This window comes from Saccopteryx leptura, chromosome 3, assembly GCF_036850995.1.
Source record: "Saccopteryx leptura isolate mSacLep1 chromosome 3, mSacLep1_pri_phased_curated, whole genome shotgun sequence".
NCBI classification, from domain to species: Eukaryota; Metazoa; Chordata; class Mammalia; order Chiroptera; family Emballonuridae; genus Saccopteryx; species Saccopteryx leptura.
Window position 1 is genome coordinate 225,510,167 of NC_089505.1, and position 12,209 is coordinate 225,522,375.

Consider the following 12,209-nt stretch of genomic DNA (forward strand, 5'->3'; position numbering starts at 1 on the left):
CCTTACTTTGCCTTATAAATAAAGCAGGTTGGGGAATGGAGCTTTGCTTTTTGCAAGCTATCTCTTGTGATGCAAAGAGACCCCTCCAGCACATCCGTTTTCTCTAAGCCTATTTTCTTAATTCCGCACTGTTCCCACTCAGGACCTGGAATTACTAGCTGTGCTGGTTCACAGCACTAATACATAGAAACAAACACAAAGAAGAAGCAGCAGGAAATGAGAAGACAAAGAAACAAAAGAACAGAACAAAATTCCAGAAAAAGAATGAAACAAAATGGAAGGAAGCAATCTACCAGACACAGAATTCAAAACACTGTTTATAAGGATGCTCAAGAAACCCAGTGAGAACTTCAACAAAGAAATAAGAAGCATAAAAAGGACATAGAATCATAAAAAAGAACCAATCAGAAATGAAGGATACACTAACTGAAATGAAGAATAATTTATAGGGAATCAACAGTAGAATAGATCAAGCTGAGAATCAAATCAGTGATTTTGAATATAAGGAAGCAAAAAACACCCAATCAGAACAGCAAAAAGAAAAATAATTTAAAAAAATGAAGATAGTGTAAGGAGCCTCTGAGACAGCTTCAGGCATACCAACGTTTGCATAACGAAGGTGCCAGAGGAGAAGAAAGAGAGCACAAAATTGAAAACCTATTTCAAAAAAAAATGACAAAAGACTTCCCTAACCTAGTGAAGGAAATAGACATACAAGCAGCAAGAGAAAAGTAGTTAGTTACCTAAATGGAAACTCCCATAAGACTGTCAGCTGATTTTTCAACAGAAACTTTGCAAGAAATATTTAAAGTTATGAAAAGTGAGGACCTACAACCAAGATTACTCTACCCAGCAAAGCTACCATTTAGAATCAAAGGACATATAAAGAGCGTCCCAGACGAAAAAAAGCTAAAGGAGTTAATCACCACCAAACCAGTAATTTTAAGAACCATCATCTGGAAAAACCAACTTTGGACTAAACTACGAGGAAACGCAAAGAGGGCTGCCCAGCTCCCCGGAGCAAACGGCAGCCAGGAGAGACTCGCATAGTGGGAAATGAGTTTAGCAGAGAGGGGAGGGTTCTGAGCCCCTGGAACAAAGCCTCAGCCTGCAGCACCAGAGCCTAGAAGAGGCGTATGGACAGTATTTAGCTGGAAACAAGACAGGATACTGTTTGTGAGAAAGAGACTGATTTCTCAGACCCAGGATTCTTCTTAAAGGGACCGTGCAGAAAACCTCTCTCACAACCACTCACCTGGGGCTCCAGGGGATGGGGAGAGAGGAGAGGACCGGAGTAGCAGGAAGAGAGTGTAATCTGGGAGGCACAGGAAGAAACACTTTGAGAGACAGCCACCCTAACCTCTGGGATGAGTCACTCCCCAAATCTGAAGTGAATATTTCCCCTGGAAACAGCAATACCAGCAAAGGGAAGCAGGACACCAGCCAAACAAACTCTCCCGCGGTATTCGGAGCAGAATCGCTTAGAAGGAGGGAGCTTTTGGGACTACAGTAGTGAGTGTTAGGGTCTGAGCTGCAGCACCCGCATCCACATGGCTGAGGGCTCCCCTGAGGGCAGGCAGCGGCAGGACATGGAAGCGCAGTTCTGTTGGCAAGGGCAGAAGCTGGCTGGCCACCACTGAGGCCCAGGTATAAGCTCAGTCTTGCCCGGCTGGGGAGGGGATGTGCGAAAGTGGTCAAGCCCAGCTGCGGGCCACCTGCAATCCAGCCTGTGGGGGAAGGGCGGGAGCCCCAGAAGGGGTGGAGACTGCCCTTGAGCAAGGGCACAGGAGCACAGCCCTGCCCCGCCCACAGAACCAAGGCTTGTGGCTTGACTTGGGAGCCGGCTCCTCCCGCGGAGGTGGAACCAAAAGCCCAGAACAGGCGGAGTCCCGCTACTGAACGTGGACACGCATTCCCACCCGGCCTGTGGAGCCAAGGTTTGCAGTCGTCCAATGAGCGGGCTCATCCTGCAAGGGTTGGGCCAAAGCCCAGAATCAGGTGGAGACCCACAGCTGAGCAAAGGTGCTCACCTCTACCCTCAGGGCTGAGCATAACGCCACCCACAGGGGCAGTGCAAAGGCCAAGGCCACCAAGGCTTGTACACCTGAGCACGTAATCACAGCCACTCCCGTGAAGGAGAAGTGGAGACCACAGCAACAGCCTCAGTGGGCAGGCACTGACAATGCCCATACCCAAACTCCCTAGGCAGCAACAGCCGAGGGGGTGGTGGGCCAGCAGACAGACCACACCTAAGGAACACAGAAGTCACACTCAGTGGACTCCAGTGGCCAAAACCTTCTTTACACAGATAAAATGAGAAGGCATAGATATGTAACAAAATTGAATGAAAAGAAATCCCCAGAAAATGACCCGAATGAGTCAGATATAACCAAATTACCAGATGCAGAGTTTAAAATAACAATTGTCAGGATGCTCAAAGATATTAGAACAATAGATGGTCATTACAAACACCTAAATGAAGAGATAGCAAATATAAAAAAGGACATTGAAATAATAAAAAAGAACCAGTCAGAAATGACAAATACAATATCAGAAATGAAGAACACAATGGAAGGAATTAAAAGCAGGATGGATGAAGCTGAGAATTGAATCAGCGAGTTAGAGGATAAGATAAATGAAGGCATGGAAGCAGAGCAGAAAAAAGAAGAGACTCAAAAAGTCTGAGGAAACTCAAAGAGAGCTCTGTGACAACATGAAGAGAAATAACATCTACATCATAGGGGTTCCTGAAGAAGAAGAGAAAGAACAAGGGATAGAGACTTTGTTCAAAGACATTATAGCTGAAAACCTCCCTCAATTAAGTCAGGAAAACATCTCACAAGTTTAAGAAGCACAGAGAACTCCATTAAAGAGAAACCAAAAGAAATCTACACCAAGATACATCATAATTAAAATACCAAAGCTAAGTGATAAACAGAAAATATTTAAAGCTGCTAGAGAAAAAAAGATTATCACCTACAAAGGAGCCCCTATAAGGATGACTTCTGACTTCTCAACAGAAACACTTGAGGCCAGAAGGGAATGGCAAGAAATATTCAAAGTAATGCAGAACAGGAGCCTACAACCAAGACTACTTTATCCAGCAAGGCTATCATTTAAAATTGAAGGAGAAATAAAAAGCTTTCCAGACAAAAAAAAACCTCAAGGAATTCACTACAACCAAACCAATGCTGTGCAAAATGCTAAGGAGCCTGTTGTAAACAGATCAAAGGAGAAAAAGAATATAGCTAAAGAGGAATACAGTTTTAAAGAATAAAATGGCAATAAACAACTACATATCAATAATAACCATAATGTAAATGGATTAAATGATCCAATCAAAAGCCATAGGGTAGCTGCGTGGATAAGAAAACAGGATCCATACATATGCTGTCTACAAGAGACACACCTTAAAACAAAAGATGCACATAGACTGAAGATAAAAGAATGGAAAAAATATTTCACACAAATGGAAATTAAAAAAGGCTGGGGTAGCAATACTTAGACAAAATGGACTTTAAAACAAAGGGTATAGTAAGAGATAAAGAAGGTCACTACATAATGATAAATGGAGAAATCCAACAGGAAGATATAACCGTTATAAATATCTACGCACCTAATATAGGAGCTCCTAAATATATAAAGCAGACTTTGATGGATATAAAGGGCAAGATCAATAGCAATACTATAACAGTAGGAAATTTCAATACCCCACTAACATCACTAGATAGATCCTCAAAAAAGAAAATTAACAAAGAAAGAGCAGACTTAAAGGACATACTAGATCAACTCGATTTAATAGATATCTTCAGAACCTTTCACCCTAAAACAGCAGAATATACATTCTTTTCAAGTGCTCATGGTACATTCTCTAGGATAGACCACATGTTAGGGCACAAAAGCAGTCTCAACAAATTTAAGAAGATTGAAATCATATCGAGCACTTTCTCTGATCACAATGGCATGAAACTAGAAATCAACCACAACAGAAAAACTGAAAAATACTCAAACACTTGGAAACTAAATAGCATGTTATTAAATAATGAATGAGTTAACAATGAGATCAAAGAAGAAATAAAAACATTCCTATAAACGAATGATAACAAGCATATATCAACTCAAAATTTATGGGACACAGCAAAAGCAGTCCTCAGAGGGAAGTTCATAGCATTACAGGCACACCCTAAGAAGCTAGAAAAAGCTCAAATAAACAACTTGACCCTGCATCTAAAAGAACTAGAAAAAGAACAGCAAGTAAAGCCCAGAAGTAGTAGAAGAAAGGAAATAATAAAGATCAGAGCAGAAATAAATGACATAGAGGCTAAAGAAATAATATAGAGGATCAATGAAACCAGGAGCTGGTTCTTTGAAAAGCTAAACAAGATCGATGAACCTTTACCCAGACTCACCAAGAAAAAAAGAGAGAGGACTCAAATAAATAAAATTAGAAATGAGAGTGGAGAAATAACAACTGGCACAACAGAAATACAAAATATTGTAAGAAAATACTATGAAGAACTGTATGCCAAAAAACTAGACAACCTAGATGAAATGGACAAATTCCTTGAAACATATAATCTTCCAAAAATTAATCTGGAAGAATCAGAAAACCTAAACAGACCAATTACAACAAATGAGATTGAAACAGTTATCAAAAAACTCCCCCCCAAAAAAAGTCCTGGGCCTGATGGCTTTACAAGTGAACTCTACCAAATATTCAAAGAAGAACTAACTCCTATCCTTCTCAAGCTATTTCAAAAAATTCAAGAGGAAGGAAGACTTTCAAGCTCCTTTTATGAGGCGAGTATAATTCTGATTCCAAAACCAGGCAAAGACAACACAAAGAAAGAAAACTATAGGCCAATATCCCTGATGAATTTAGATGCTAAAATCCTCAACAAAATATTAGCAAACCGGATCCAGCAATATATAAAAAAAATCATACATCATGATCAAGTGGGATTTATTCTTGGGAGGCAAGGCTGGTACAATATTCGCAAATCAATCAATGTGATTCATCACATAAACAAAAGGAAGGAGAAAAAACACATGATAATTTCAATAGATGCAGAAAAAGCATTTGATAAAAATCCAGCACTCATTCATGATCAAAACTCTCAGCAAAGTGGGAATACAGGGAACATACCTCAACATGATAAAGGCCATCTATGACAAACCCACAGCCAACATCATACTCAATGGACAAAAATTAAAAGCAATCCCCTTAAGATCAGGAACAAGGCTAGGGTGCCCACTTTCACCACTCTTATTCAACATAGTCTGGAAGTCCTAGCCACAGCAATCAGACAAGAAGAAGAAATAAAAGACATCCAAATTGGAAAAGAAGAAGTAAAACGATCATTATTTGCAGATGATATGATATTGTATATAGAAAACTCTAAAGTCTCAGTCAAAAAACTACTGGACCTGATAAATGAATTCAGCAATTTGGCAGGATATAAAATGAATACTCAGAAATCAGAGGCATTTTTATATAGTAACAATGAACTGTCAGAAAGAGAAATTAAGGAAGCAATCCCCTTCACCATTGCAACCAAAAAAATAAAGTACCTAGGAATAAATTTAACCAGGGAGATTAAAGACTTGTACTCGGAAAATTATAAAACATTGATAAAAAGAAATCAGGAAAGATACAATCAAGTGGAAGCATATACCGTGTTCATGGTTAGGAAGAAGAAACATCATTAAAATGTCTATATTACCCAAAGCAATTTTTAAATTCAATGCAATACCAATTAAAATACTAATGACTTACTTCAAAGATATAGAACACATATTCCAAAAATTTATATGGAACCAAAAGTAATCACGATTAGCCTCAGCAATCTTGACAAGGAAGAATAAAGTGGGAAGTATCACACTTCCAGATATGAAGTTATACTACAAGGCCATTGTACTCAAAACAGCCTGGTACTGGCATAAGTGCAGGCATATAGATCAATGGAACAGAACTGAGAACCCAGAAATAAACCCACACTTTTATGGACAACTGATATTTGACAAAAGAGGTAAGAGCATACATTGGAGTAAAGATAGGCTCTTCAACAAATGGTGTTGGGAAAACTGGACAGCTACCTGCAAAAAAATGAAACTAGACCACCAGCTTACACCATGCACAAAAATAAATTCAAAATGGATAAAAAACTTAAATGTAAGCCGTAAAACCATAAGCATCTTAGAAGAAAACATAGGCAGTAGTTCTCTGATATCTCTTGCAACAATATATTTGCCGATTTATTTCCATGGGCAAGTGAAATAAAAGACAGGATAAACAAATGGGACTATATCAAACTAAAAAGCTTTTGCACAACTAAAGACAATAAGAACAGAATAAAATGACAAACTACACAATGGGAGAATATATTTGACAATACGTCTGATAAGGGGTTAATAACCAAAATTTATAAAGAACTTGTAAAACTCAATACCAGGAAGACAATCCAATCCAAAAATGGGCAAAAGAAATGAATAGACACTTCTCCAAGGAGGACATACAGATGGCCAATAGGCATATGAAAAAATGTTCAAAATCACTAATCATTAGAGAAATGCAAATTGAAACCACAATGAGATATCATCTCACACCATTCAGAATGGCGCTTATCAACAAAACAACACAGAATAAGTGCTCGCGAGGATGTGGAGAAAAGGGAACCCTCCTGCACTGCTGGTGGGAATGCAGACTGGTGCAGCCACTGTAGAAAAAAGTATGGAGATCCCTCAAGAAATTAAAAATAGAACTGCCTTTTGACCCAGCTATACCACTGTTAGGAATATACCCCAAGAACACCATAGCACTGTTTGAAAAGAAGAAATGCACCCCCATGTTTGTGGCAGCATTGTTCACAATAGCAAAGATCTGGGAACAGCCCAAGGGTCCATCAGTGGACGAGTGGGTTAAAAAGCTTTGGTACATATATACTATGGAATACTACTCAGCCATAAGAAATGATGACATCGGATAATTTACAACACCATGGATGGACCTTGATAACATTATACTGAGCGAAATAAGTAAATCAGAAAAAACTAAGAACTATATGATTCCATACATAGGTGGGACATAAAAATGAGACTCAGAGACATGGACAAGAGTGTGGGGGTTATGAGGTGAGGGGGAGGAAAGGGAGGGGGTTGGGGGAGGAGAAGAGCACAAAGAAAACTAGTTAGAAGTTGACAGAAGACAATTGGACTTTGGGTGATGGGAATGCAGTATAATCAAATGTCAAAATAACCTAGAGATGTTTTCTCTGAACATAAGTACCCTGATTTAACAATGTCACCCCATTAAAATTAATTTAAAAAAAACTATGAACAATAAAGTAGCAAAAAATACATGTTTATCAACAATTGAATCTAAAAAAATAAATGAGCAGAACAGAAACAGATTCATAGATACAAACAACATTTTGACGGTTGCCAGACAGGATGGTTGAAAAATGTGAAGGCATTAAGAAGTATAAATTAGTACTTACAGAAGAGTCATGGGGATGTAAAGTACAGCCTAGAGAATACAGCCAATAATATTGTAATAACTATATATAGTGTCAGATGGGTACAAAACTTACTAAGATGATCACTTTGTAAGTTATATAATGTCTAATCACTGGATTGTATACCTAAAACTAATATAATATTGTATGTCAACTATAACGGAAAAATAAAGAATGATTAAGAAAAAGAAGGGCTCAATATTATTAGGATGTCAATATCCCCATAATTGTTCCATAGATTTAATGCACTTTCAATAGAAATTCCAGTAGAATTTTTTTGTAGATAAAGACAAGATGACTCTAAAGTTTTAGTGGAAAAGCAAAGAACCTAGAATAGCCAAAACAATTTTGAAAAGTAATAATAAAATCTTCATCTGTACCTAATATTAAGTCTTCCTGTAAAGTTACAGTAATCAAGGTAGTGTGTTATTGGCAGAAATACACCTATACATGTATGATGAAGTGATTTTTGACCATGTTGCTGAGGCAATTCAGTGGCAATTCCACAATCTTTTCAACAAATGGTGCTGTGACAATTGGAAATTTACATGTAAAAAGTGATCCTCAACATTAACCTCATACTTTAAACAAAAATCAACTCAAATCGGTCATAGATAGAAATATAAAAAAGCAAAGAAAATGTTTATGACCTAAGGTTAGGCAAAGACTTGACATCAAAATCATGATCCATAAAAAAAAAACAAAAAAAAAAACTAGTCAGTTGAACTTCATCAGAACATAAAATCTTCTGGGGAAGAAACTACCAACTGGGAGAAAATACTTTCAAATCACATCTGAAGAAGAACTTGTATTTAGAATTTACTAAGAATGCTCAAAAGTTAAGAAAAAAAATCCATTTTTCAAGAAGTCTTGAGCAGATACTTCACCCAATAGACTACTCATCTAACAAATTACCACATGAAAAACTTCCCAAATTAATTACTCCTTAGGGAAATGGAAAGCAGAACCACAATGAGCTACCCTGACACACCTATTAGAATGACCTGGTAACAAGCAAATCCGACAGTACTTAGTGCTGCTGTGGATGCAGTAATGGAGTCGTTATACACTTTGTTGCGGATGTAACATGACACAACTAATAGGGAAGACAGTTTCGCAGTTTGTTCCAAAGTTAAACATACACTTTCCATATGACTCAACAATCCCACTCTTAGATGTTTACCCAAGAGAAATGAATATTTATGTTCACACAAAGAGCTGTGTGGGAATGTTCACAGCAGCTCTATTCATAATCACCCCAAACTAGAACTGACACCACGGGTGTCGTTCAGTTCAGTGGAGGCATTGATCAGCAAACTGTAGTGCGTGCACACAGTGGAATACTACTCAACAGTAGTAGAAGAATGTGCATATTTGTAACAACATGGAAGAATCTCAAATGTGTTGTGCTAAATTTGAAAAGCCAGACAAAAGGCTGTGTACTCTGTGATTCCATTCATGTGACACTGAGAAGAAAAACTGTAGAGATGAAAAACAGATCGGTTTGGGGATGGCGACACTGTCCAGAATCCTGACTGTGGTGGTGGTTACCACATACAGAATATGGTTCTATGATTAAAATCATGGGAATGAACACCAAAAGCATTTTTTTCCGTTACACTATAAAAGGCAACATTTCAAATGGGAAGAGGCAACCAGAAAAATGAACCTTTAATGGTGGAATTTGGAGCTGTGACATTTGATCACAAAGAGAGGTTCTGAGGAAGGAGAAGCCTTCTGAAACACCATAGACCCCTACCACAGCAAGAAATATGCTGAGACCCTGAACTCCCTGTTCACCCAGTGCAAGGGCTTGTTCAATGTTCTTCCTTTCAGAGTGGGCAGCAGTTTTAAGAAAGAGCCCTCAAGCCGTGGCCGGTTGGTTCAGTGAATAGAGCATCAGCCTGGGTCTGGATGTCCCAGGTTTGATTCCTGGTCAGGGCACAAAAGAAAAGCGACCATCTGCTTCTCTCCCTCTCCCTCTCCTCTTTCTTTCCCTCTTCCCCTCTCACAGCCAGTGGATCGACTGGTTTGAGTGTTTCAGGCACTGAGGATAGCTCGGTTGATTCAATCAGCCAGGTGCCCAGATGGGAGGTTGCAGGGTGGATCCTGGTCAGGACATGTGTGGGAGTCTGTCTCTATCTCCCTTACTCTCACTAAAAAGAAAAGAAAAGAAAGAGAAGAAAGAGAAGAAAGAAAGAAAGGGAAAGAAAGAAAAAGAAAGAAAGAAAAAGAAAGAAAGAAATGAAGAGAGAGAAAGAGCCCCCACTCATGGGATCCCCACACTGTTCAACCTTCCCTCCTTCCCCATGACCACTTGCTCTCCATCAGCCAGTTACCTGTAAAGTAACTCAGGACAGATGTGCTGACAGGAAGGATACAAGTGGAAAGTCCTGTAGAACTGCAGAGAAGCAAATGAGACTGCCCATCTCCACAAGATTACTGGGGAGACCCTTCCAGAAACAACCTCCCACTACCCTGTAACACACATGTGCATGCACATACACAAAGACACAGCATAGATATGCACACACACACACACCATCACACACATAACCAAGCATTCACTCAGACACAAAGACATGTGCACACAGTCTGTGTACACACATACACACACCATGTCTTTCTTGGGCTGCCACCTGATAACAATAAAGTGAGTACATACAAGGAAACAAAGGCACCCCAGACAGAGCTGTGCACTGCTGTTCCTAGGGGCCCTTGGGTTATGTGCACCCCACTCATCTCTCTGTGGCAGGAGATGGTCCCACAGGTACAAGTCATTCTCCAAACACCTGCTGAGTCTCTATTAGCCGACAGGTCTAGCCTCTGGCTTGTCCTGTGTTCAGGTGAATTCCAAGTACACAAAGTCATCTCAGGTCCCCATAAGTCTAATCCTTTGTCCATTCAAATTTTTCTGCCCTTGCCCCTTCCTAGATCCACAGCTTTTAACTAAGAAAACTGGAGTTCCCCTGGGTTTCAGGCAGCTGCTTGAGTAAAAGTCTAGGGACAATTTTTAAAATATTGATATCTCAGCCCCAACCCAGTCCAACTGAGTCAGGATCTTGGGCTGTAGCAGGCATCAAAATTTCTAGAAGATCGTTGGTGACCTAATATGCAGCCAAGATCTGCCCAGAGGCCTCCCAGCCCAGTCCTGCTCAGACCAGAACCAGCATGAGCAAGCTCCATTCATCCCTCTGAGCTCCTACAAGGTGCTAGTCCCTGCTCCTGTAGTGGGGAAGACAGACAATAACCTGAAAACTATCAATGAATCATTATAAATGTCATCAGTCTTGTGCTGGACTTGCAGAGGCTGATAATGAACACACAAAGACAGGAAGGGACCTACTTAGAGTGGGGTTGGGGAGGCCTCTGTGAAGAGGTACTTATTCTATCTAACAGAGATCTGAAAGATGAGGAGACATGCTGAGTGTACCTGAGGCCTTCTTTATGGTGTGCCTCTCAGGCTCCTCCAGGCAGGCTGGGAGAGACCTCCAACCACATAGGACTTAGGATAAAGGACAGTTCTACCACAATTTTTAAACCTATTTCTGTGGACAACCTCTTTGTTCCCGTTCCCCCTCACAAAGCCCAGTAAGTGGGACAGAAGTTCATGCAGGTAAAGAAACAAAGATTTATTTTAGAGGATAAGGACTTTGAGAAAGTCTGGAAGTGGTAGGGCCAGGATCAGGCTACAATTCCTGGGAACAGCCCCAAACTCTAAGAACTGCCAGGGTCTCACCTGTTTTTCAAGTAACCTGGAGAGATAGAGAGAGGCCCCACAAAATCAGATGACAGCAGACAGGGCTCCCAGCATCTCCTTGTGCATCCTGTTCAACTGACTTTCCATTGACCCTGGCTTGGGGACCCACCTCGCTACACTCTGGCCTTGGATTCTGGGCTTGATGTGTTTTGTTTGTAACCTGCAGGTAGGCAGGAGACTCCCTGGTCTGCTGGGTGGGTCCACTGTGGCCCCACACTAGGGCCCTGCTGTTAGCTTCCTGCGTGCCTGCTGACCACTCCTGCAGTAGTAACACCTCTCCGGCCTAGTCTGAGACTGGGTTCCTAGTTCCTGACAGGCAGACATGGGAGCAGCCATCTGGTTCAGGAACTGAATGCAGGCAAGAGTGTCTGTGAGGAAGGGGCAAGGCCTGGAGCCAAGGAGAGAGACTACGTTTACTCCACTCCTGTGATCTTGAGTGAGTCACAATCTCCCTGGGCCTCAGCTCCCTTATCAGGAAAATTGGGGTGACAGTAGTTACAGTCCTCTCCCACAGGGCTGCTCTGGTCAATGTTTAGCAGAGACCCCACAGTCATCAGGGTGCAGTTAGAGTGTGCATGCAAGCTTTCCTTCCCAGGGTTACTGTTATTGCTGTGGGCAGTATTGTTGGGGCCAACCTGCCTCCTAGGTCAGCTGAACCTACTCTGGCTGCCAGAGATCATCTGTCTGGGTTGGCTCTGAATTTGGCACTTCCATCTTCAGAAGAAGCATTTCTATCTGCATTTTTTTTTCTAAACTAAATTTATTGAGGTGACATTAGTTAATAACATATTCGTTTTAGGTGTATGATTCTATAATATATCTTCTGTATATTGTGTTGTGTGCATTCTTATCTTAATTTTAATCACTGGATCTTACTGGTTAATATAAAAGTGAATCTGGTCAAATACACCCAGTGAAACTCCAACACATACAAA

At 40.5% G+C, this 12,209-nt stretch overlaps 1 protein-coding gene across 2 annotated transcripts in view; it reads right to left on the reverse strand.

Annotated features, from left to right (window-relative positions):
- The window catches only part of FBLN7 (fibulin 7), a 46,376-nt gene that overhangs the window by 32,928 nt on the left and 1,239 nt on the right, over positions 1-12,209 (reverse strand). The gene's annotated exons all lie outside the window — the stretch shown is intronic.